The 25,199-nt window shown below is 44.0% G+C and overlaps 1 protein-coding gene across 2 annotated transcripts in view; it reads left to right on the top strand.

The window, feature by feature from the left end:
• Window positions 1-7,081: 7,081 nt before the first annotated feature.
• Window positions 7,082-25,199, top strand: part of slc16a7 (solute carrier family 16 member 7) — a 131,288-nt gene continuing 113,170 nt past the window's right edge. The window contains exon 1 of one of the 2 annotated variants that reach the window (XM_033038115.1): window positions 7,082-7,178. The gene's annotated coding sequence lies outside the window, so the exon portion shown is untranslated. Of the gene's footprint in view, window positions 7,179-13,049; window positions 13,204-25,199 lie in introns of those variants that run through there. The other variant, XM_033038114.1, reaches the window with a different exon arrangement.

Raw genomic sequence — 25,199 nt, 5'->3', positions numbered from 1 at the left:
TCCTCGAGGAAGATGGTAGATAGAATTTTAACACTACAGAATTCTTCACCCCTCCCCTTCCCAAACACCTTCCCGTCACCCCCAATTGAATGGATGGCTTGGTGAGACTTTGTTAAAACTTGTTAAACCTCAAAAGCTGGGTCCTGATGGTTTTCCACCCACTTCCAATTGTATTTGATGTACAAAAACATGTGTGCTGGTAGCTTAAACATGCTAGAGGCTAACGGCCTCTGACTAAACATGCATCATGAGGCTCGCTGTTTACGGATTATCCACACTTGGCAAAGTCGTCAGCCAAAGAGAGGCATGAACAGCATCATGTTCATAGGAGCAGAATGAGGCCATTTGGCCCATTGTGTCTACTTCACCCTTTGGTCATGGCTGGCTGATCTTTCCCTCTCAACCCCATTCCCCTGACTTCTCCCCATAACCTTTGATACCCTTAACAATCAAGAACCTGCCAAACTCCGCTTTAAAAACATCCGTTGACTTATCCTGCTCAGCCATCTGTGGCATTGAATTCTGTAGATTTACCACCCTCTAGCTAAATAAATTCTTCCTCATCTCCATTCTAAAGGTATGTCCTTTTATCCTGAGGCTGTGCCTGCTGATCCTAAACTCTCCCACTCCTGGAAACATCCTTTCCACGTCAATTCTATTTAACCCAGCAGCAGAACAGGTCATACAAAAAATCCTTTAAACAAAAAATAAAATCTTTCAAATGCAGAACCACTTTTTAAAGTGTTCCTGATGCAACTTAATGTTTTAATATTGCAGTTGTAATGGAACACTGTTATAATGATTGTTAAATCAAATGCAAATTGTATTAACTCTGTACTAAAATAGTACGAGCTTGAGAAGCAAATCTTGTTAAGCCAAAAACAATGATAACTACCAATAAAATACAGATAATATAATGAGAATAAAGGCATTAGCATTGGTTTATTATTGTCAAGTGTACCGAGATGCAGTGAAGAACTTTGTTTTGATCTAGGCAGATTATATCATACATGAGTGCAATTATATCATATTTGAATACAACAGTAGATTTGAAAAGAAAAGAGTGAGGAATTTAGTTAGTTCGCTCGTATGTCAGACGAGTTTCTGCCATCGCTTTGCCACTGCCACATCTGTGCCTCTGTGGAGATCGTCCGGTTTAGGGCTTTCCAGGTAGTGTAAGGCAGGTGGTGTCCTGGTGCCACCTGTTGTTTGGTTTTGGTGCCTGGTACGGTTGGTTGGCTCTAGTTCCATGAAGCTGTTCCGACTTCAAGCGTTTCTTGGCATGTTGGTGATTGTGCAAGGGGTGCCAGGGGTCTGTGTCCACATTGAAGCCTTCTACTGCTGCTGCCCGATCACGTCTTTGAGATGGTTCGTTGATGCTAGCCAGCTCTTACAGATGTTTAACCTTTGTCAGCTTCAGGCATCCTGTGGTTTTCCTGCAGGCAGTGTTCAATGCAGAGTCCACCTTGCGTGCATGTTTAGAGCAAATTTAGTGTGTATAAGAAGGAACCAGATGCTGGTTTACACTGAAGATAGGCACAAAATGCTGGAGTAAATCAGCAGGTCAGACAGCATTTCTGAAGGAAAGGATTCTCATTCTGATGAAATGTCTCAACCCGAAACAGCACTATTCTTTTTCTCCAGAGATGCTGCCTGACCTACTTAGTTACTCAAACATTTTGCATCTATCTTCGGTGAGGAATTTAGTGTTACAGCCACGGAGAAAGTGCAAGTTAAAAAAGTGCCGGGGCTTTCAATCAGTGAGGTTGATTAGCATTTGAATGGTCTGTTCCAGGCCCCGATTACAGTGGGGGAGAAAAATCATCTCCCTGGCCCCACACTCATCCCTGGAATAGCTGGATAATAAGGTCACCTCAGTCAGACTCCCATTTATTGACTGTCACTCTGCCTTCAACAGCATAATCCCAACCAAACACGTCTCGAAACTCCAGGACCTAGGAAAATACATCCTCCATGATAATTGTCACCACGGGTGCCCCGCAAGAATGCATCCTTAACCATTTACTAGTCCCCCTATATACTCATGATGTTGTGGCCAAATCCTGTTGTAAATCCATTTACAAGTCTGCAGATGACACCACCATAGTTGGTCAGATCTTGAACACTGACAAGAGGGCGCAAGAAAACAATAGAGACCTTGGTAGCATGGTGTCAACACAACAATTTCTCCCTCAATGTCAGCAAAACCGAGGAACTGGTCATTGTCTTGAGGAAGCAGGGTGAACACCTGGAACATACATCCCGGACTACACCAATGTGGCAACCATCGAGAGACACAAGTTCCTCGGTGTAAATAGCATGACAACTTAAGTTAAGGTGGAAGGAATGCAAAGTTGTGGCCAGGACTTGACGGGCTGAGCCATAGGGAGAGGTTGGGCAGGCTAGGGCTATATTCCTTGGAGCACAGAAGAATGAGGGGTGATCCTATAAAGCTGTATAAGATCATGAGGGGACTAGAGAGGGCAAGTGCAAAGAGTCTTTTATCCAGAATAGGGAAATCAAGAACCAGATAGGTTTAATATGAGAGGAGAAAAATGTAAAATGAATCTGAGGGGCAACTTTTTCACCCAGACGGTAGTGGGTATATGGAACAAATTGCCAGAGGAGGTAGTTGCAGGAGGTGCTATAAAAACATTTGAAAGACAGAAAATGCTGGAGCAACTCAGTGGGTCTGGCAGCATCCCTGGAGAATACAGTGTAGATGGGGCATCTTGGTCTGCATGTGCAGTTAGGCTTGGTAGGCATGTGCAAGTTAGGCTGACTCTATAACTTGTCCTGGTTCAACTGCATCAACGCTACAGCCAAGAAAGCACACCAAGGTCCCTGCTTCCTCAGAAGGCTCAGGGAGTTCAATGTGCCTCCAATGACTCGTAACAATTTCTATAGATGCTCCGCGGAAACCTCTCTTCCCTTGACTCCACTTACATCTCATGCTGCCTCAGCATGGCCACTAGAATGCTTAAGGACGAATTGCACCCTGGCCACTCCCACTTCTCTCCTCTCCCATCGGGCGAGAGGGATAGAAGTGTGAAAACGCAGACTTCTAGATTGAGAGACAGTTACTTCCCAGCTGTTATCAGGCAACTGAACCATCCTACCAACAACTAGAGACCAGTCCTGAGCTACTAACTACCTCATTGGAGACCCTCGGACTATCTTCGATCGGTCTTTACTGGATATTTTCTTGCACGAAACATTATTCCCTTTATCGTGTATCTGTACACAGTGCGTGGCTCGATTGCAATCACGTATAGTTTTTCTGCTGACTGGTTAGCACACAACAATAGCTTTTCACTGTTCCCCCCGTATACATGACTATAAACTACACTCAACCTCACTGCCATGGGGAAACAGTCAACATAATCTAGGACCATTCACACCCCGGACAATATCTCTTCACCCCTCTCCTGTTGGGCAGAAGATGCAAAAGATTCAAGATTCAAGAACAGCTTCTTCTCCACTGTTATCAGACACCTAAGCAGACCTCTTATCAGCCGAGGGTGTATTCTTGATCTACAAATCTACGTCGTTGAGGCCCTTGCACCTTATTTTATGTGCACTTTCTCCGTAGCTACGACACAATGTTCTACAGATAGACGCAAAATGCTGGAGTAACTCGAAGGTAGACACAAAATGCTGGTGTAGCTCAGCAGGTCAGGCAGCGTCTCTGGAGAAAAAGGATGGGTGACGTTTCAGGTCTGAAGAAGGTCCCGACCCGAAATGTTACCCATCCTATTTCTCCAGAGTTGCTGCCTGACCCGCTGAGTTACTTCAGCACTTTGTGTCTATCTTTGGTATAAACCAGGATTTGCAGTTCCTTGTTTCTATGCTATATTCAGCAATCAGTTTACTTTCTCTTTTACACTTAATGATGAACTCATATACTGTATGATTTATTCATGTACGATATGATTTACCTGGCTAGCAGGCAAAATAAAGTTTTTCATTGTATCTTGGTACACATGACAATAATAAACCAATACTAATACCAATGTATGTTATTTAATCAGATTATAATGTTACTGCTTAAATTTAACATTTAGTTTTGACAGGGATCACAGAAAACAAATATTTATAACTCATTTGTGGTAGAACTTGGTTAAAACATTTAATTGTTTCTAATCAATTCTTGTCAAAAAAAAACTGTGTGGGTTAAAATGACAAATTTAGCAATTGGGTTTGTTCAAATCAATTTCACTGTATTCATAACATACCAGTGGGAAATCTAAATTCTCAGAGTGCCCTACTTAATTACGTTTATTCACCAGGGATGCTTCAAATCTCAGGGATCGTAAGAGTAGCTTTCAATTGTTAGTGCATTTAATCTTCTGGGAACAGGAGGTGGAACTTGTGTTCCTTTCTGAGAGTCATTTTATTTAAATAACTGCTTGGCAGTGATGACAAGCCTTGCATAGCAAACAATTTAAAGAGAACTGTTTCTGCATCTTAAAGTCAAATAGAGATGTTAGCCGGAAACTATTTGAATGAGTGAATTGTAAACTCGGACAATTACTGTACTTACTGACAAGAGTTGTGAAAATCTTGCAGGGTTAGTTCTTGTGAATGAGAGAACCCATCCCAGCTCAATTGTAGAAACAAGTTCAAAGAGTGATAGAAATGTTGCTGACTGTCCCATTCCGGGTTGCAGGAGTACGTGCACTGAAGCTCGGTGCAGCCAACGGCAAGGCTCTGTAGGGGGAGGACCACAGCCTCGGGTCCTTCCGCTGCTGGACATTGGAATGGAATTGAATGGAATACTTTAAGGAATGGAATACTTTATTGTCAAAGTTACAAAGTATACTGGCTCGTCCATTATTCTCCCCCCAGCCCCCCGCTACCGGGCCCCCCAATGTTCTCAGTGGTCCACCTCGCTCTTGGTCCCTCCTCACTCTGGGTGGCTCGAGGCCGATTCGGAGTCCACAGTGGTCGAGCTGGGTCTACCAGCAGGTCCTCTGTCAGAGAATTTCAATGGGGATGATGATGTATCCTTTATTGAATAGAAAGTATTCTTGGAAATTTAAGTTTACAATCAGCTTTATATAATGGATGTGTTTTTTTAAAAACTTTTTCCAGATGAAATGTTGCATTTTTTCCCCTCTGTTATATATTATAAAATATCTAAAGTTGTAACTTAAAATGTAATATTTGCAGTACAACAAGAGGCTAGGCATAATGGGGTAATTATTTAAACAGTAGAAAAACAATTAAAGGAGTAATGTAGAAACAAGGAAATGCAGATGCTGGATTACACATTTGCTGGAGTAACTCAAAGGGTCATGCTGCATATCTGGAGAAGATGAATAAGTGATGTTTCGGGTTGGGACCCTCCAGAAGAGTCCTGTCCTAAAATGTCACCTATCCATGTACTCCAGAGATGCTGCCTGATCCCCTGAGTTATTCCAGCACTTGGCGTCATTTTAAACAAGAAATGTCATGTATTTGGAGGATATTTAGGACTTATTCAAAGCAAAGTCAAAAAAACAAAAGTTAAGAAAGAAACTAACTCATTTTGAACTTAAATGTGCAATGTGGCTAGTTAGCTGACCATGTAATGGAATTTGCCTTGAGATATGGGTCTGAAAGAGAAACCATTTAACCAATTTATTACTTGACTTTTCTGGCCTTTAGATGTAAAATAAAATAGACCTTCACTGAAAGTTCCACGTTATAAACTAATCACTGTGATTTAGAACAAAATATAATTGATTAATACGTCTTTCCATTTCATCCCATGCCACAGTAATCAGGAAAGCGGAATTAAACTCCATAAGTCAAACTGAGATTAAGAACTTAAACCACTAGTGTTTTCTCCCACTATCAAATCAGTGAAAATAAATTGCTTCCACAGATGATTGACTAGTTTAAATTATTCATTTATTAACCCATATTTATATAAATGATACTGAATTAGATAATGTGACCCCTATTTAATAAGCCATGCTTGCAGTTCATAAATTGATTTAGACTTAGTTTTTAAAGAGTGTAATAAAAATAGTCATAGATTTCTTTGAATTTAAAAAAAAGTTGCATAAATCCAATACCAAACCCTCTACATTTTACCAGTAATAAATCTTTTTGAGATTGCCTCATATACTTTATTTTGTTTTATCCCCAAGTACTGAACCACAATAAATAAATAAATAACTAAAATAGCAATTCGATATATTTCATTAAATATTTACAATGTTTATATATTATGATGGAAAGTCTCATCACTTAGCATGTAAAACTGTTTTTTCCAACTTACACAGTTGAATAAAGTAATTGAAGTGCAGGGAGTGTATAAAATGAGTGTTCAATTGATTTAAGGATTAGGCAACCTCTCTTGCATTTAAACCAAAGACCAACACTTAGGTTAGGAATGTGGATCTGATTTGCTATAATTTTATTTCAAACCTATCGTTAATATTCCAGAAATAACTCAATAAGCAGAATGAAATTGTGAAGATAGACACAAAGTGCTGGAGTAACTCAGTGGGTTAGGCAACAGCTCTGGAGAAAAAGTATGGGTGATGTTTCAGGTCGGGACCCCAAAGGCTGGGGTCTTCAGTTTGAAGAAGGGTCCTATCTGAAATGTTACCCACCCTTTTTCTCCAGAGATGCTGTCTGATCTGCTGAGTTATTCCAGCACTTTGTGTCAACCTTCTGTATAAACTAGCATCTGCAGTTTCTTTCCACACAAATGAAATTGTGATGTAGCTTTATATGAAGTGTGCCAAGCTGAAAAATCATCCATGCCAACCAAATGACAAGACAGGCTGACTGAGAAAATGGACAAGTAATTAACCTTAGCTTGATGCGCTGGTCTGCTTTAGCTGCACAATGGAGGTCTCGTGGGACGTAAACTGGAGATTCTTCCTTCATTCTATCTTTGGAATCAAAATCTAATCTTAGAAAAGAAAATTATCTATTCCATTGATTTCCCTACTAATCCATTCTAAACGTTCTAGTTTGTTAATAAAATTAATAAGTCCCTCCCTCCTCATAAAGTGAGAACATTTTTATTTGATGTGTTGAGCTAAATAGAGTGTATTATTTTATTTTCCTCATTCACAGGAAATAGACAGCATGTAATGATCAGTCCTATCTACCATTATCCAACCATTTCTGAAGTTTGGAGTAAACCACCTTGATGTCTCACGTGAAACTGATTCTGGGTGAGTTCAAAAACATTTCTTTCTTTTTTTCTGGTCACTGCGGACCAAATTGTTTCTTTTTTGAAAGCAAAGTATTGTGAGTAATTTCGGGCCCCATAACTGAGGAAGGATGTGCTGGTGTTGGAGAGGGTCCAGAGGTAGTTTACGAGAATGATCCCAGGAATGATTGGGTTAACATATGATGAGTCTTTGATGGCGCTGGGCTTGTACTCGCTGGAGTTTAGAAGGATGAGTGGGGGAACCTCATTGAAACATCGAATAGTGAAAGGCCTGGATAGAGTGTATGTGGAGAGGATGTTTCCACTGGTGGGAGAGTTTAGGGCCAGAGGCCATAGCCTCAGAATAAAAGTCGTACCTTTAGAAAGGAAATGAGGAGGAATTTCTTTAGTAAGAGGATGGTGAATCAGTGTAATTAGTTGCCACAGAAGGCTGTGAGGCCAAGTCGATGAATATTTTTAAGGTGGAGATTGACAGATTCTTGATTGGTAAGGGTGTCGGGCGTTATGGGGAGAAGGCTGGAGAATGGCATTGAGAGGGAAAGATAGATCAGCCATGATTGAATGGCGGAGTAGACTTGATGGGCCGAATGGCCTAATTCTTCTGCAAGAACTTATGAATTTATGAAAATGTTTATTCCCTGGCCACCACCATTGATAGCATCTCTTATTTCTGTCGCACAAAAATAGGCCATTCAGCCCATCAGGTCCATGCCAAGTCCCAAGAGAGCATTTGCATTAATCCCAATCCTCCTTCCTCATTTGTTCACTCTGCAAATTATTTTCACTCGTTAAAAAATACTGTAAGGTTTAGAGGGTTACGGAACAAACACGGGCAAATGAGGTTAACCTAGATTGGCATATTGGTCAGTATGAATGAATTGGGCCAAAAGGCCTGTTTCCATGCTCTTTGAATCCATGACGATGAATCTATGGCCACTGGGGTTTTGCTATGTTTTTTGCGCTTTCCTCCAATGGAATTGGGGTGATGTTTGAATGGAATGTGTGGGACAAGGTTTTTGCACAGAGTGTTACATTTTGCTTATTAGAACTTTAGAGACAGTGAGGAAACTCCTTCGGCTCTCTGAATCCAACAGAATCCAATAGACCGCCCTCTAGTTGGTGATAGGATGGCTCGGGTGCCTGATAACAGCTGGGAAGAGACTGTCCCTGAATCTGGAGGTGTGCGTTTTCAGATTCAGAGACAGTTTCTTCCCAGCTGTCAATAGGCAACTGAACCTTTCTATACATTGCCCCTCTCACCTTAAAATTATGCTCTCTGGTTTTTGATTTTTTCCATCCTGGGAAATAGGTTCTGTCTGTCTGCCCTATCAATGTTTCTCATGATTTTTCTACTTCTATCAGCTCTCCCCGTGAACTCTGGCATTCCAGAAAAGACAATCCAAAATTTAACTTGGATTAGCTACTCTCCCTGTAGCTAAAACCCCATAATCCAGACATCATTCTGGTAAACCTCCCCTTCACTCAACTAGTTACTCTGACTGTTCAAAAAGGTTCACCTGTATCTCCTCCAACCTCATCTACTGCATCCGCTGCTCTAGATGTCAGCTGATTTACATCGGTGAGACCAAGCGTAGGTTGGGCGATCGTTTCGCCGAACACCTCCGCTCAGTCCGCAATAACCTACCTGACCTCCCGGTGGCTCAGCACTTCAACTCCCCCTCCCATTCCCAATCCGACCTCTCTGTCCTGGGTCCCCTCCATTGCCAGAGTGAGCAACAGCGGAAATTGGAGGAACAGCACCTCATATTCCGTCTGGGGTCCTTGCGTCCTTATGGCATTAACATTGAATTCTCCCAATTTGGCTAGCCCGTGCTGTCTCCTCCCCTTCCTTAACCCTCTAGCTGTCTCCTCCCACCCTCCCATCCGCCCGCCCTCGGGCTCCTCCTCCTCCTCCCCTTTTCCTTCTTTCTTTCCCCACCCCCCATCAGTCTGAAGAAGGGTTTCGGCCCGAAACGTCGCCTATTTCCTTCGCTCCATAGATGCTGCTGCACCCGCTGAGTTTCCCCAGCAATTGTGTGTACCTTAGTTACTCTGACTGTTCTAGTTACTGAGATGCTCTAAGAATTGCAAGATTGAAAAATGCTCAGTTCGCAAGGAAGAACAGTGGTGTAACTTCATGGGCCCCCACTGCCCCGACAACACTGTGATCTCAGTCTCCAAGGTTGATGGTAGAAGATCCTTCTTGAGGGTGAGCCTTGAATTCGTGAGAATCTGGTTCATTTTTTATTTGCCATTCACAGTGATCTCCTATTTTCTTCATTGGTTCTTGGGGCGGGACCCTCCATCAAACTCGGGAATCTGTTTTTCCAGGTGGTAATGAATCTTTGGAATTATCCACTCTGGAAAATACAGTTGCGGAGTGAACTAATGTGCAGCGTATGTTCACAAGGTTAATTCCCGGGATGGCGGGACTGTCATATGTTGATAGAATGGAGCGGCTGGGCTTGTATACTCTGGAATTTAGGATGATGAGAGGACATCTTATTGAAACATACAAGATTATTAAGGCAGGAAACTTGTTCCCGATGTTGGGATAGTCCAGAACCGTGGGCCACAGTTGCAGAATAAGGGGTAGGCCATTTAGAACGGAGATGAGGAAAAACGTTTTCACCCAGAGAGTTGTGAATCTGTGGAATTCTCTGCCTCAGAAGGCAGTGGAGGCCAATCCTCTGGCTGCTTTCAAGAGAGAATTAGATAGAGCTCTTCAAGATAGTGGAGTAGGGGGATATGGTGAGAATGCAGGAACGGGGTACTGAATGTGGATGATCAGCCATGATCACAGTGAATGGCGGTGTTGGCTTGAAGGGCTGAATGGCCTACTCCTGCACCTATTGTCTATAGTTGCTGAGTGAACTCGGCAGTAATCCATGCATTTTAAAATATTAAAGTGATCAAGGGATATGAAGATTGTGTGGTTAAGTGGTGCTGGCGTGAAAGCACAGCTACTGTATGATCTTTTGATTAAAGAGGCCGGTTTAAAGGCTGAATGGAAAACCCTGCTTTCATTGAGTCATTTGTCCACTGAGAATGAAGGGGGGACCTCGCAAGCGGGGGGTCCGAGAGCGATGGAGGGTCCTGCGGGAGACCGCCTGCTACCAAGTACGGTGGCAGGTCTTGTTCATTACCGCAGGCTGAGGATAAAACTGTTCAATTAAGTTTTTGTAACTTTGTTGGCGGCAAAAACATGGCGACTATTGTGCACTGCCCAGGTGAGGTCTGTTGTATGATTTACCAGGTTGTACGCAAAACAAAGCTTCACTGTGCCAAGGTACATGTGACAATAAAGTACAATTGAATCATTGCATTGTAGTGTCATTCAGCACAGAAACAGGTCCTTCTGTCCATGCCGACCAACATGCCCTAACCAAGCTCGTCCCCATATATCCTTGTATGGTCCACATTGCTCCACACCTTTCCTATCTATGTAGTATCCAAATGTATTTTATATGTTAGATCGACACAAGGTTCTGGAGTAACTTAGCAGATCAGGCATCATCTCTGGAGCAAAAGGATAGGTGATGTTTCAGGTCAGGACCTTTCTTCACTTTTATATGTTGTTATTGCTACCTCCTCTGACAGATTGTTCCATTTACCCACCACCCTCTGTATGAAAACGTTGCCCCTCAGGTTCCTATTACATCCTTTTCCCTCTTAAATTAAACTTGTGCCCTTATGCTTGATTCCCCTATCCTGGATAAAAAAAGGCTAGCGTATTCACCCTATCTATTCCCCTCATGATTTCAGAAAATCTCTTTTGTCCTCGTGAGATGATGCAGTCCATAGAAACTTTCAAAAGTACTGGAGTTAAAGCTTAAAAAACACACATCTGAAATAACAGTGGGGATAGAACAGGGGGCAGTAGCAATCTCTTTTAAGGGTTTGGGGCAAGCATGATGGACCAAATGCCTGCTTTAGTTTGCTGGTCTCACTCTACTTCTAACTTTGCTTCTGACACAAGATTTCTGCTGAAGGAACTCAACGGATCGGGCAGCATCCGTGGGGGGAAAAGGGATGGTTGATGTTTTGGGTCTCAACCCGGCATTGGGACGGAGTGGTAGCTAGGGGGAAGAGTGGAGAGGGGCTGGTAGCTAGGGGGAAGAGTGGAGCGGGGCTGGTAGCTAGGAGGATGAGTGGACAAGAGAGGAGGAGAAATGGAGCGGAAAGGGTGGGGAGTGTAGAGGAGAGGAGAGATGGGGACAATGGGGACCAGGAGATTTGGTCCAACAATAATCTACATGGCCCTGATTAACCCTTTAGACTTTAGAGATTCACACCCTTATATGCCGCATCCCTTCCCCTTTGACCTTTATACTTTCTCCAGCTTCACAATCTGCTTAAAGATGGTCTCTGTCCAACCACTTGCCTATCAAAAATCCCCTTTCACCCATATCCACCTTTTGCTCCCCAGGCTTTGTCCTGTTCCCATCTTCCTACCAGCTTTCTTTCAGCCCCCCACACCCCCACTACCACAATCAGTCTGAAGAAGGGACTTGACCCAAAATGTTTCCTATCCATGTTCCTTTTTTGGATTTAAGTTTCACAGGAGATGCTACCTGACCCGTTGAGTTACTGTGGCACTTTGTGTCCTCTTGTCATTTTATTGATGTTTGTTTATACTAAGGCTCTTGGGGGTAAATAACCTTCTTCTTTTGACAAGTAGATGATAGGTTTCATTATCAAAGATATGCTTTGCACAACATGGAAATAGTCCCTGCGGCCTACCGAGACCGCACCGACCAGTGATCACCTTGTACACTAGCACTATACTACACACTAGGGACAATTAACAATTTTTACTGAAGCCAATTAACCTACAAACCTGTACGCCTTTGGAATGTGGGAAGAAACAGAGCAGCCGGAGAAAAACCACGCAGTCACAGGGAGAACGTTCAAACTCTGTTCAAACAGCATTCATAGCCGTAGTCATGATTGAATCTGGCGCTGTAAGGCCGCAACTCTACCGCTGTGCCACTGTGTCCACTTCACCTCTCCTCTCTCTAACGTCTCACTTCTCTCACCACTCTGTCCCGATGCAAGGTCTGGACCTGAAACATTGACCATTCCTTTCCCTCCTGCCCACTGCTCCACCCACTGAGTTCCTCCCACAGATCATTTGTCACTTACTTGTGATCTCTGGGATCTTGCTATGTAATTCCACAAACCTCCTCTGAGGACAATACAACAGCAATGGATTGGCTGTGAAATTTAATTTAGATTTACAGCATGGAAACAAGCCCTTCGGCCCACCGAGTCCATGCCGACCGTAAATTATCTGTTCATACTAGATCGACGTTATCCCACTTTCTGACCCACTCCCTACACATTAAGAGTAATTTACAGAAGCAAATTAACCTACAGACATGTATGTCATTTGGGATGTGGGAGGAATCCAGAGCACCTGGAGAAAACCTAATCGGACACAAGGAGAACATACAAACTCCACACAGACAGCACCCGAGGTCAGGATCAAACCCTGGTGTATGGCGGTATGTGGCAGCAACTGTGCCACCCAAAGTTTAGTTTAGTTTAGAAATGCAGCATGGAAACAGGCCCTTCGGCCCAACGAGTCCATGCTCATCCACTTCCTACACACACGGGGCAATTTACAGGGGGCCAATTAACCCGCATGCCTTTGGGATGTTTTTAGTGGTAGAATTCTCTTAATTCCAGCCAGCTCTTGATTTTAGTGCTCAGACGACTCTTTCGTTTAAATGTAGTGACCTCTCTCATTAGTGGGTCTGTAGGCGTGAATAGTTGTGTGGCATTAATGTGTACTGGTAACATTGGAAGCGGGAGGGGGTGGCAGTGAGAGGGAGGGAGGGAGGAGGAGAGGGAGGGGGGGGAATCACAAAGAAGAAAAAAAAGGTCCGGCTTGATGAAACCAGCTATGATCGGAGCGTCACAGCCTCTGTAAGCGTTAATCAATCAGACTGGGGAGAGGGGGAGGCTGACGGAGGATTAAGGACCAGCGCTGACATCACGGGCGACAGTCTTTACGGACCAGGGTAAGGCAGTGGTGAAGGGCAGCGAGGGGCTGCGTGCTCCCGCTATCAGCTCACTCCCCCCTTCCCTCCCCGGGGGGAGAGGCGAGTTTCAGGCCGGCTTGAAGGTCGAAGGGACAGCGACTGACTGCGTCCCGTCTGGTCGGCGCTGTCCTTCTCAACGCGGGACCAGCATCTCTGCTTCCCTCATTCTGTCTTGTCCTTGTAGGGGGGCGAGGGATTTCCTTGTCGTTTAGCTGCCGGAGAGACTGTCAATTCCATCTGTGTGTGACACAACGGGTCCTTGAAAGCACCTCTATATACGGTTTAATATCAGCCTTGCAGAATCCACCCCCCCCCATGAAGTATTGTGTGTGTGTGTCGATGAGATGATTGGAGATATTGTATTTCATAGGATACAGAATGTAAAAATAACCTTGCATTGTGTGATACATTGGAACGGGCTCCAGTTTCTCCCCGGCCGTGTGTGCCAAAGATCCTATGGTGTGTACGTTGTGAGAATGAATGGAAGGGGCGGAGTTTGTAGCACTACCCTCCTGTGACTTCTTGCAGCGTTAGCGTCAGAGTGGGACGGGCTGAGAGATGAGATTTGGTTTGTGGAAGCCGAATAGGATCATGTGGCTCTATCCCACCCCTTACCCTGCTCCATCATGCCTACAGAAGATAACTTGTTCGGCAGCTTGGCTGCTTTTCAAGGGGTCTTTACAAATTGTGGACAGAACCTATTTTTAAAACGCATGCCTTGAAAGGAAGAGCTTTGTGTCTGCACGGTATGGAACTTAACACCCTTTCACCTTTCCTAGACGAATGCAAGTCCAGACTATTCCCCTCTGAAATGCTGAGCAGACTCCTTAGTAAAAGGAGAGGCATTAAATGCCGGCGTGTTCAGCCACTCATTCATCCAGTGAATAGATGGAGTTCACTTTTACAAACCTCCACCTCACTGCCAGTAAGGATAACTTGCTCTTGGTGATTATTGTTGTCAGTCGTTTCCTAGCATCACTTTAATTCACTGTATTGTTCTATTATCTATTATCCCTTTGATATATTTTGTTGTATTATCGTTAGTAGTTTTCACACTGCTTGTGAATTGTACTTCCTCCACCAGAAAATGAACATTGTGTGATGACTTAATGCAAAATGCTGGAAAGAGTCTTTTGGCCAGGCTGCATCTGTGGAACATGAAATCCAGCATGATCTGTCATTATTATTTTTGATTTCCAGCATCTGAAGCTTACTTTTATATATCTGCTATCTAGTTCAGTTTAGTTTGGAGGGAAAAGCTTTTTTGTTCTGTGCTATCCAGTCAACGGAAAGACTATACATGATTACAATCAAGCTGCCCACAGTGTACAGATACAGGAGAAAGGGAACAATGTTTAGTGCAAGATAAAGTCCAGAAAAGTCTGATTAAAGATAGGCCAAGGGTCTCCAGTGAAGTAACTGGTAGCTCAGGACTGTTCTCTGGTTGGTGATAGGATGGTTCAGTTGCCTGATAACTGTCCCTGAATCTGGAGGTGTGCAATTTCACACTTCTGTACCTCTTGCCTGATGGGTGAATGACTGGGGTGAGACCTGTCCTTGATTATGCTGGTGGACTTTACAAGGCAGCGTGAAGTATAAATGGAATCAATGGAAGGGAGGTTTGTTTGCCTCAGTCTGGGCTACGTCCACAATTTTCTGCAGTTTTCTGCAACATGCAATCTTTTCATTATACCTTAGTGCACTTGACAATAATCTAAACTAAACTAAGAACTGCCTCTTTCCCATGAAACTAGTCCGATTCAACACAGTTTGAGCCATTATCTTGTTGAATGCTGAAAAGCCATTTAAATGATCTTGGATTACTTTGTACTGTAAATGTGAGTTGTTTTTGTCAGGGAAGTTTTCTGCTGAACTAATACACTTCAGTAAAAAATATAATAAACAGATTTGTTTTGACAATTCTGAGCAGGTCTGAGAGGATCAGTGAAGAGAGAATCAGTTAAGGTGTCAATTCAGTGACTTCTTTAATACTGGAAAACTTCAGAGATAAATTATTTTAAATAATCCTTTATCAAAGCTTAAATCTGAGCCATGGAAAATATATTTTAGCCAACTTGCCACATTGTATGATCATAATTGATAAACGTGGCAAATTAGCTTGTGTTTTTTTGTTTACATTTTGAGTAGGTGTCATTATGGGCATCTTTCAATTCCTCTACTCTCTGAATTCCCCATCAGAATCTTATACATTTCAAAAAGATCTTCTCCCATTCTTCCAAATGTCAAAAGGTCCAATCTGCACAACCTTTCTTCCCACCTCAACTACTTCATCCTGTGAATCAACCCAATAAATCTTCTCTGCTCTACCATATCTTGGAAAGGATTGGAGCTTGGGCATTCTCCCTGTGGACGCATGGGTTTCCTCCGGGTGCTCCACCCTCCCCACATCCACAAGATATGTCGGTTTGTTAAGGTGCATTGGTCTCTGTAAATTTCCCCCAGTGTGTAGGGAGTAGATGTAAAAGTGGGTTACCATAGAACTAGTGTTTAATTTAGTTTATTAGTTCAGAGATGCAGTGCGGAAACAGGCCCTTCAGCCCCCGAAGTCCGCACTGACCAACAAGCCCTGTACATTAACACTATCTTACACACACTAGAGACAATTTACATTTATACCAAGCCAATTAAACCCGTACATCTTTGGAGTGTGGGGGAAACCGACGATCTCAGAGAAAGCCCACGGGGGGGAATGTACAAATTCCGTACAGACAGCACCCGAGTTTGAACGGGTGATCAATGGACTCAGTGGGCCAAATAGCCAAGTCAAGTCAAGTCAAGTGAGTTTATTGTCATGTGTCCCTGTATAGGACAATGAAATTCTTGCTTTGCTTAAGCACACAGAAAATAGTAGGCATTTACTACAAAACAGATAAATGTGTCCATATACCATGATATAAATATATACACACATGAATAAATAAACTGATAAAGTGCAAATAGCAGAAAGTGGTTATTAATAATCAGAGTTTTGTCCGAGCCAGGTTTAATAGCCTGATGGCTGTGGGGAAGTAGCTATTCCTGAACCTGGTTGTTGCAGTCTTCAGGCTCCTGTACCTTCTACCTGAAGGTAGCAGGGAGATGAGTGTGTGGCCAGGATGGTGTGGGTCTTTGATGATACTGCCAGCCTTTTTGAGGCAGCGACTGTGATAAATCCCCACGATGGAAGGAAGGTCAGAGCCGATGATGGACTGGTCAGTGTTTACTACTTTTTGTAGTCTTTTCCTCTCCAGGGCGCTCAAATTGCCGAACCAAGCCACGATGCAACCGGTCAGCATGCTCTCTACTGTGCACCTGTAGAAGCTAGAGAGAGTCTTCCTTGACAAACCGATTCTCCGTAATCTTCTCAGGAAGTAGAGGCGCTGATGAGCTTCTTTGATAATTGCGTTAGTGTTCTCGGACCAGGAAAGATCTTCAGAGATGTGCACACTCAGGAATTTGAAGTTCTTGACCCTTTCGACCCGTTGATATAAATGGGGCTGTGGGTCCCCCTCCTACTCCTTCCAAAGTCCACAATCAGTTCCTTGGTTTTGCTGGTGTTGAGGGCCAGGTTATTACGCTGGCACCATATGGACAGTTGCTCGATCTCCCTTCTATATTCTGATGAAAAAGTTACTTTTATAACAACTAAACAGGTTCGCTTCTTAATAAACAGACACCACACAAACTGTTTGGTAGACCAGTTCAAAACGTTACTTATTATCGGCCGATGGAAGGGAGCGAGAATTCCAGCTAAGTGACCAATGTAGACACTCGACTGTCCTCGGTCCACTTCTCTGAACAACAGAATTACATAGTATTTTATAGTGTATGTTTGTCACCTTAGCACATTCCACAGACATTAGTCATGGTCAGAGGTACAGGAAAAGGCATCACATCAAAGGCATTTTGTCACATGGTACAAGATATATTAAAAACATTGGCCATTTGGTTTATGCCACCTTACTTCAAAGATATGACTAGCTGTTTTTCTCTTCCTTTCTCGCCTCCTCCCCCATAAACATTGGCCATTTGGTTTACGGCATCTTACTTCAAAGATATGACTAGCTGTTTCTCACTTCCTCTCTGTCACCTCCTCACTTAGGAGACAATGTTATGGTATTTATTATCTCACACACCGCAACCTGAGGCAAGCCTAATTTGACACTATATATAAGCTGTAAGCTAGCCCAGAAACCTATTTTAATATTTTCTTATTTTTGTAACTTTATTCGGCTTCATCATTCCATCCTTTTATCAAAATTTTGATAACTACAGTCCTTGCCGAGTACATACGAAAGACCATAAGCATCGCATCAGACAAATTACGAGTACAACTAGTAATACAATCAATCCATAGTGGACAATCATTCCCCAAGTCCCTCCAAACAATGGCCACTAACCTCCACCGGAGCTATAACCATGGAATTCAGCTCCTACCTTCCTTATTTTAGTCACTTCCATTCTGATATGGGCAGCCAAGTTGGTAATGCTGGAGGAAGCATCGGGAATAAAAGTGCAACATTCTCGATCTATTATTGCACATGTCCCTCCTTTTTCTGCCAGGATAAAATCTAAGGCCATTCTGTTTTGTAATACTACGGTCCTTATAGCTACCATTTCAGCTGTTACCCCTTCTACCTCCTCCTGGGTTGCACTCAAGGAGATGGCAGTGGCATTAGCAAGTGTCTCTAAAGCGGAGGCCATATTAATTAGTTCCCGTGACACTATTATACTACCAAAGGACGGGAAGAGTATCATAAAAAATTGCTCAGCCTTCGCTAGGCTTCGCTTGGAAATCCCCATTTGCCACATATGCAATATAACAACACCCTGTCCAGTGATGGGGTCCTTTTAGTCGTTCCTAAGCTGCCCCGTCAGCCGGAGGCATTCCTGGTAACCATGGGTAGGCCCAGGATCCACATACAAAATATGTTCCATTAACTGGTCGGGGTGGGCCGATAATGGTGGCTGCCTGAGTTGACATACAAGTACTGTTTCCCAAGAATACACCTGTGCCTTGGTGGTGGCAAAAACAGGTAGTATTAACTGGCCTGTGCGGATCTTTTACTATCTGTAGTCGGGGTATATCTGCTGCATTTGTCACGTTCAATTTCCAATCTCCTTTGAAGGGAGGGGTGTACCATCCTTCAAAATTATTGTACTTCGGGCCTCCATAGGTGATGTTTATTGTTTCGTTTTTGGTATTTGTTATCCGTATGATTTTTAGGCATGACGGTTTTTTAGCAGAGTTACAAAAGCACCTCATCGCTAGTCTCTCGGTAAGGTTTAATGGAATGGGGACCAGGGGAATTCCTTCCTTACTGCTAGTCGGAACACCGGTGCACACCCAACATTCAGTCCCATGTGCCCGTACAGCAAACTCATGGCTCATAGCCAGATAGGTATTAGTCCATGTTACCCTGGCCATGGTTAGGATCGTCAGTAGAGCGAACATCACTCGTGCCATCCAATCTTTTTGCAGTCGGAGAGATGTATCCAACGTGGATGGTTTTCAACCTTCACTGCTGTTGGTGTAGTCAGCAGAACCTGGTATGGTCCGTTCCAACGGGGGCCGAGTTTCTTTCTTTTCTAATTTCTGATAAGTACGTAGTCCCCTGGTTGGACTATTTCGCACTGGTCAGCATCAGGTAGCGGCCTCTGGGACTCCTTTACCTGTAAATGCAATGCTGACAGAATATGGGTGAGTCGTTGAACATAGGTAATTATTTCATCATTTAATGCGTGTAAATCTAAGGTTCCTTCATGAGTAATGCTTGCTCTCCAGGGGGTTCGTAGAGGTTTACCGTAGATAATTTCTGCTGGGGATAGCTTTGTAACACTGGGGAGTTACCCTCATTTCAAATAATGCTAAGGGTAATACTTTAATCCATGTCTGTCGCATTTCTCCCATCAGCTTGGAAATTTTGTTTTTTAATGCCCCATTGGCTCTTTCCACCATCCCAGATGCCTGTGGGTGGTGTACACAGTGAAATTGCTGTCGGATATTAAAATGTGCACATATTTCCTTATTAATAGTGGCAATAAAATGGGGACCATTGTCCGAGCTTATGACAGTAGGTAGGCCAAATCTGGGAATAACTTCTCTTAACAACAATGTTACTGTAGTTTCAGCAGTATTATTAGTGGTTGGTAGAGCTTCAATCCACCTGCTAAATAAATCTAAAATAACTAAGTAATATTTATAACACTGAGCCCTTGGCATTTCAATAAAATCAATCTGTATGCATTCAAACGGTCGTGATGGCATTGGCGTCACCCCTGAGGGTATCTTAATTGATTTGCCTGGATTATTTCGTTGGCAAATTTTACATTCAGAGGCCTGCTTCAGTGCCTCTTGCCGAATTTTTGGGTGCCACCACATCTCTTTTGTCATCCTTATCATTCCCTCCTTACCAGCATGGGTAAGGGAGTGAATATATGTTAGTAAAACAGGTAAAAATGCATCAGATACACAAACTTGCCCAAGCGGGGTGAGCCAAAGACCTGTGGTGGAGTCAATGGCACAGCCCTCTTGTTTCCATAGTTGTTTTTGGTTATCAGAGGCGTCCCTCTGTAATGCACATACCTCCCTCATATCTGGCAGGACCGTTCTATTTGCTAGTATCTGTTTACCAGATGTCACCACGCATTTGGATGTACAGGCTGCTTGCTTGGATACACTATCGGCAAATTCATTACCTTTTGCTATAGGGTCCCCAGCACCAGTGTGTGCAGTACATTTAATAATGGCCAGCTGTTCTGGTAGCATCAATGCCGTAAGCAAATTACCCACAAAAAGGGCATTCTTAATGGGTGTTCCTGCCGAGGTCAGGAACCCTCTGTGTTGCCAGAGAGCGCCAAAGTCATGAACAACGCCGAAGGCGTATCGGGAATCAGTATAGATGTTAATTTGTTTGTCCGTTGCTAATATGCAGGCTCGAGTTAGGGCAAATAGTTCTGCCTGTTGTGCTGATAACGGAATCTGAAACCTTCCTTCTTCCAAAATCATCTGTGACCCGTTTACTACTGCATAGCCGGAAGCCCGCTGTCCTGTTTCAGGGATAACCATAGAGGAGCCATCGACAAACCATGATGGTATGTTGCCTTCCAATGGGATATCAGACAATCCTTCCCGTGTTTTTGTCAATAAGTCATTGGCCATCTCACAATTGTGGGGCGGCTCTGTGCAAGGCTCAGGTGGCTCTCATGCGGTGATGTCGCCCAAATCTGATGTTTGTCCATGTCGTTTGCTGTTGGCTGATGGCGTCTGATAACTCCTTCAATGATCTGGTTCTCGTGCCAAAATTCCAACGTTCCCTGAGAAAAATATTGCTCACCCAGGATGTTACTTGCTTGGTTGCATAATTCGTAGGTGTGGTACCCCAGCTCTTTTGCTGAGTGGTCTGCCCTCACTGAGGTGGTTACATGAGGTGCCACTAGAGAAGCATTCTGTTTCCACAACCCTTCCTCCACTTGCACGATCAATGCAGTGCCAGGTTCGCCTGACACCGTTCCTATCAAGCGGACCCTAGTCGCTTCCCCTATCAGTGAACTAAAGTAATCTTCCATTTCGGGATTGCAACCTGTAGGATCATAACATAAGGTCACATGTGGATCGGGTGTATTTCCAAAGACTGGTGCTGACAAAAGATCAATAGCCCACCATTGAGGTGTTGGGAAGTGTGTGTGCATCATCTTCTGGGTCTGGAGGTGAATCCCCTCGTCAGTGCAGATAATTCCCGCTTTTAATCCTATCAATAGGTCTCTGCCTGCGAGGTTGCAGCAAGAAATGGTGTAACGGAAAAAGGGAGGGTACATTGTTCCTGTCCATAGGTTAGTCAGAGGCTGAGTTAGTGGGTAACATCGTACTTTCCCGTCCAATCCTGATAATCGTGTTACATGGTCTGACATGGGAACTCCAAGAGATGCCGCAAGCTCCTGATTCAGGGTAGATGAGGTTGCTCCTGTATCAATCAAAAACGGATCTCTGGTGTCCCCCAGCATCATGTTTACTATGGGTTCTTCATCGGGGTTGGCGATTAGTGGGAATAGATGCTGTACAGGGAAGTGGGTGGGTCATTGGGAAAACGGGTTGTTGGTAGAGTACGGAGCCTGTCTTCCCCGTACTTCCCCGGAGTCACCAGAGGGACATTCCCTTTTCCAATGCCCTTTTCCCCACACCAAAAACAGCTTCCTCCAGTTCCCCTCTAACCACGTGATCTTCCCTGCCCTGGGTGGTTTTGATTTCGTCTTCCCTGGAATTCTCCCCATCGTGGTCTATCCCATTGTGGTCTGGGTGGAAAACCCCTTCCTCTACCAGGGCGCATCCCGTTCCCAGGTCTCATAGCCAGAGCCTGGTAGGATTCCTCAGCTGCTGGATCCCACATATAATATTCCGTTTTTATTCTGGGTGCACTGGTGGCAGCCGTGTTTCCAGCACCGTCAGCCCAAAAGGCAGCTAATGCACGTCTCATCTGGGCTATGTCGTTGTCTGACCAGTTTAAGTCTGTTTTAATCATTGACTGTACTTTAAGAGGGAGACAACTCATTAACATAGCATTAAAAGCTGGGGACCTATTGCCCGCATTGTATACAGAGTCTCCTGCATAGGTCCCATAGATACTAGTGAAACTATCCAGATACGACTGGGGGTCTTCCTTTGGACCGGGCTTACAATCGAGGACCACCGACATGTTAATTGGCTTCTTCAAACATTCAAACCGACTGGTCATCATAAAATCTACACAAACTGCCTCGTCTGCATGCGCCTGCACGGCTTTTAGTGTCTGCCACGTCTGATGTTTCATAACATCCTTCCACTTCTGTTGTTCGGCCGCTGACAAAAGTGACAAGGTCATGGATCAAATATCACGGTCCGTAGCCTGATAATATTCTACCGTACTGCGGAGGTATTCTACAAATTCCTGCGGGGACTTATGGCGGTCTGGGGCTTTATCCCGTATCATACATTGCTTGTGTGGTATCCACGGTGCGTATATTTGCATGGTATCGGCCTGATTGGCGTCTCCTGCCCTAGGGTTTGGCACCGCTCTCATAGGGAGGTTCTGTACAGTCCTTCTAGGGTTTGTTTTTACTCGCTCCCTAATTGATCCCACCGTGTTAATCGCTTCATCTTGGACACTTTCCGTCAGCTCACTTATGTCTTCCTTTAGTATTTCACCGTAGCTTTGTAAGGTCGGAACTTCGGAGTATATGGATATTACTGACGGAGCTGCCAAAGGTAAGGATGCCATTGCTACTGGTAGGACGTAGGGAGGTGGACGTCTCCCAGGATTATCTAACTCCTCATCTTCACTACCAAACAGGGTCGTCGTGCCAGACATGAAATCTCCTCCAGAGGATTTACCAGTACTGGGTTTATTTTTACTAACCATCACCTGTTTTTCACCTCCCGCCTGTCTCTTAATGATTTTCTCTTGTTCCTCCGCCCACTGGCATTCTAGTTGCAATACTTTCCATCCTTTCATAGTGCCATCCTTATTTCGTAACTCTATCCCTTGTTTACACGCAGTATCTATCCAACTTCGATCTCTACTCTCCTCATGCTTCTTCTCTGCTTCTGCTTTCCACGTTTTAATTCCCTTCTTCCATTTCTTTCCTGCCTTCCTTTCCCATATCAACACCTCTGCTTTTTTAATTGTCTCAACATTCCATGTGCCCCCTACTGGCCAGGCTTCATCCCCCAACCGTTTGGTCAACTTGTAACTTAACATTCTAAATTTCTTATTATACTTAGGATTCAAATAACACATATGTTGGACGGGGGTTCCCCCCTCACTGTTATCCAGAGCATTCCCCATAGATAGATAGAGAGAAAGAGAGAGAGAGAGAGAAAGAGAAAGCAGACCTCTTAATTCCGAATCGTTCAAAATATATCAACCAGGCCGACTCGCTACTCGAGACCCCAGTTTCTCAACCTGGCAGACGTTTTAAACTTAATATACAACGCCACTTATTTCTCAACCCGACAACTCTTCGGATGTCTCAATAAGCCAGACGCACACCTCAACCCCCGTATCTCAACCCGACAAATCACGGATATCTCAACGAGGCTGATAAGCCCTTAGTAGAGAGAGAAAAAAAGAGAAAACAAAGAGAGATAGACAGAGAGAGAGAGAGAGGAACCGCTCAAGTCATTCTGAAAAATATACACAAGCCCTGCTTAAAAATACATACACAATTCCTTCGTTAAAAAACATATAAAGCCCAACTGGTCTTACCCGTGTCTGTTTCTAAGAACCTCGGCGGGGAACCTGGATCAACCTCTGATGAAGGATCACAGACGTTCCCGGGAGTTTCTAGGGGGTCGGTCTTACAAGGGGGCCGATAGAGCTCAGTTATCTCCCGTCCAATCCTGGCAACCTCTGCAACCTCTTGCACAGTCAGCTGTTGATGTGGTCCCAGCGAGGCCTGCCAAAAAAACGCCAATGAAAAAGTTACTTTTATAACAACTAAACAGGTTCGCTTCTTAATAAACAGACACCACACAAACTGTTTGGTAGACCAGTTCAAAACGTTACTTATTATCGGCCGATGGAAGGGAGCGAGAATTCCAGCTAAGTGACCAATGTAGACACTCGACTGTCCTCGGCCCACTTCTCTGAACAACAGAATTACATAGTATTATATAGTGTATGTTTGTCACCTTAGCACATTCCACAGACATTAGTCATGGTCAGAGGTACAGGAAAAGGCATCACATCAAAGGCATTTTGTCACATGGTACAAGATATATTAAAAACATTGGCCATTTGGTTTATGCCACCTTACTTCAAAGATATGACTAACTGTTTCTCTCTTCCTCTCTGTCACCTCCTCACTTGGGAGACAATGTTATGGTATTTATTATCTCTCACACCGCAACCTGAGGCAAGCCTAATTTGACACTAAATATAAGCTGTAAGCTAGCCCAGAAACCTATTTTAATATTTTCTTATTTTTGTAAATTTATTCGGCTTCATCACTGACTCATCCCCATCAGTGATACGACCACAACAGTGGTGTCGTCAGCGAACTTGATGATGGAGTTCGCACTGTGGTTGGCTACGCAGTCATGGGTATAGAGTGAGTACAGCAGGGGGCTGAGCACGCAGCCTTGAGGTGCTCCGTGCTGATTGTTATCGAGGCTGACACATTTCCACCAATACGAACAGACTGTGGTCTGTGGATGAGGAAGTCGAGGATCCAGTTGCAGAGGGATGCGCAGAGACCCAGTTCTGCAAGTTTGGTAACCAGTTTGGAGGGGATGATTGTGTTGAATGCCGAGCTGTAATCGATGAATAACAGCCTGACATATGAGTTTTTGTTGTCCAAGTGGTCCAGTGCAGAGTGGAGGGCTAGCAAGATCGCATCCACCGTTGATCTGTTGTGGCGGTAAGCAAACTGCAGTGGGTCCAGGTTTTTGTCGAGGTAGGAGTTGATTTGCTCCATGATCAGCCTCTCAAAGCACTTCATCACCACCGGCGTTAGTGCCACTGGTCGATAGTCATTGAGGCACGTCACCTTACTCTTCTTGGGCACCGGTATAATTGATGCCCTTTTAAAGCAGGTGGGGACCTCAGACCTCAGAAGTGAGAGGTTGAAAATGTCCGTAAAAGCTCCCGCCAGTTGGTTCGCACAGGTTTTTAGTTTGGAGCAGAAGTCCCTTTTGGCATTTTTGTTGGCCTTACCAAGGTCGTATCTGGTCTTCATGTAGGCCACTGTATCGTTGGAAGTGAATGCCCTGTGCCTGGACTTTAGAAGAGTGCGGATCTCAAAGTTCATCCAAGGTTTCTGATTGGGAAACACTCGGAAGGTTTTTGTTGGGATGCAGTCCTCCACATATTTCTTTATGAAATCTGTAACGACTGTGGCGTATTCGTTCAAGTCCGTTGCCGAGTCCTTGAACATTGCCCAGTCTACAGACTCCAAACAGTCCTGGAGTTGTTCTTCTGCCCCCCCCCCCGACCAGCTCT

Source organism: Amblyraja radiata, chromosome 19 (genome assembly GCF_010909765.2).
Source record: "Amblyraja radiata isolate CabotCenter1 chromosome 19, sAmbRad1.1.pri, whole genome shotgun sequence".
NCBI classification, from domain to species: Eukaryota; Metazoa; Chordata; class Chondrichthyes; order Rajiformes; family Rajidae; genus Amblyraja; species Amblyraja radiata.
Note: the sequence above shows the minus strand (reverse complement) of the source record. Positions and strands in the feature narration are given on the sequence as shown.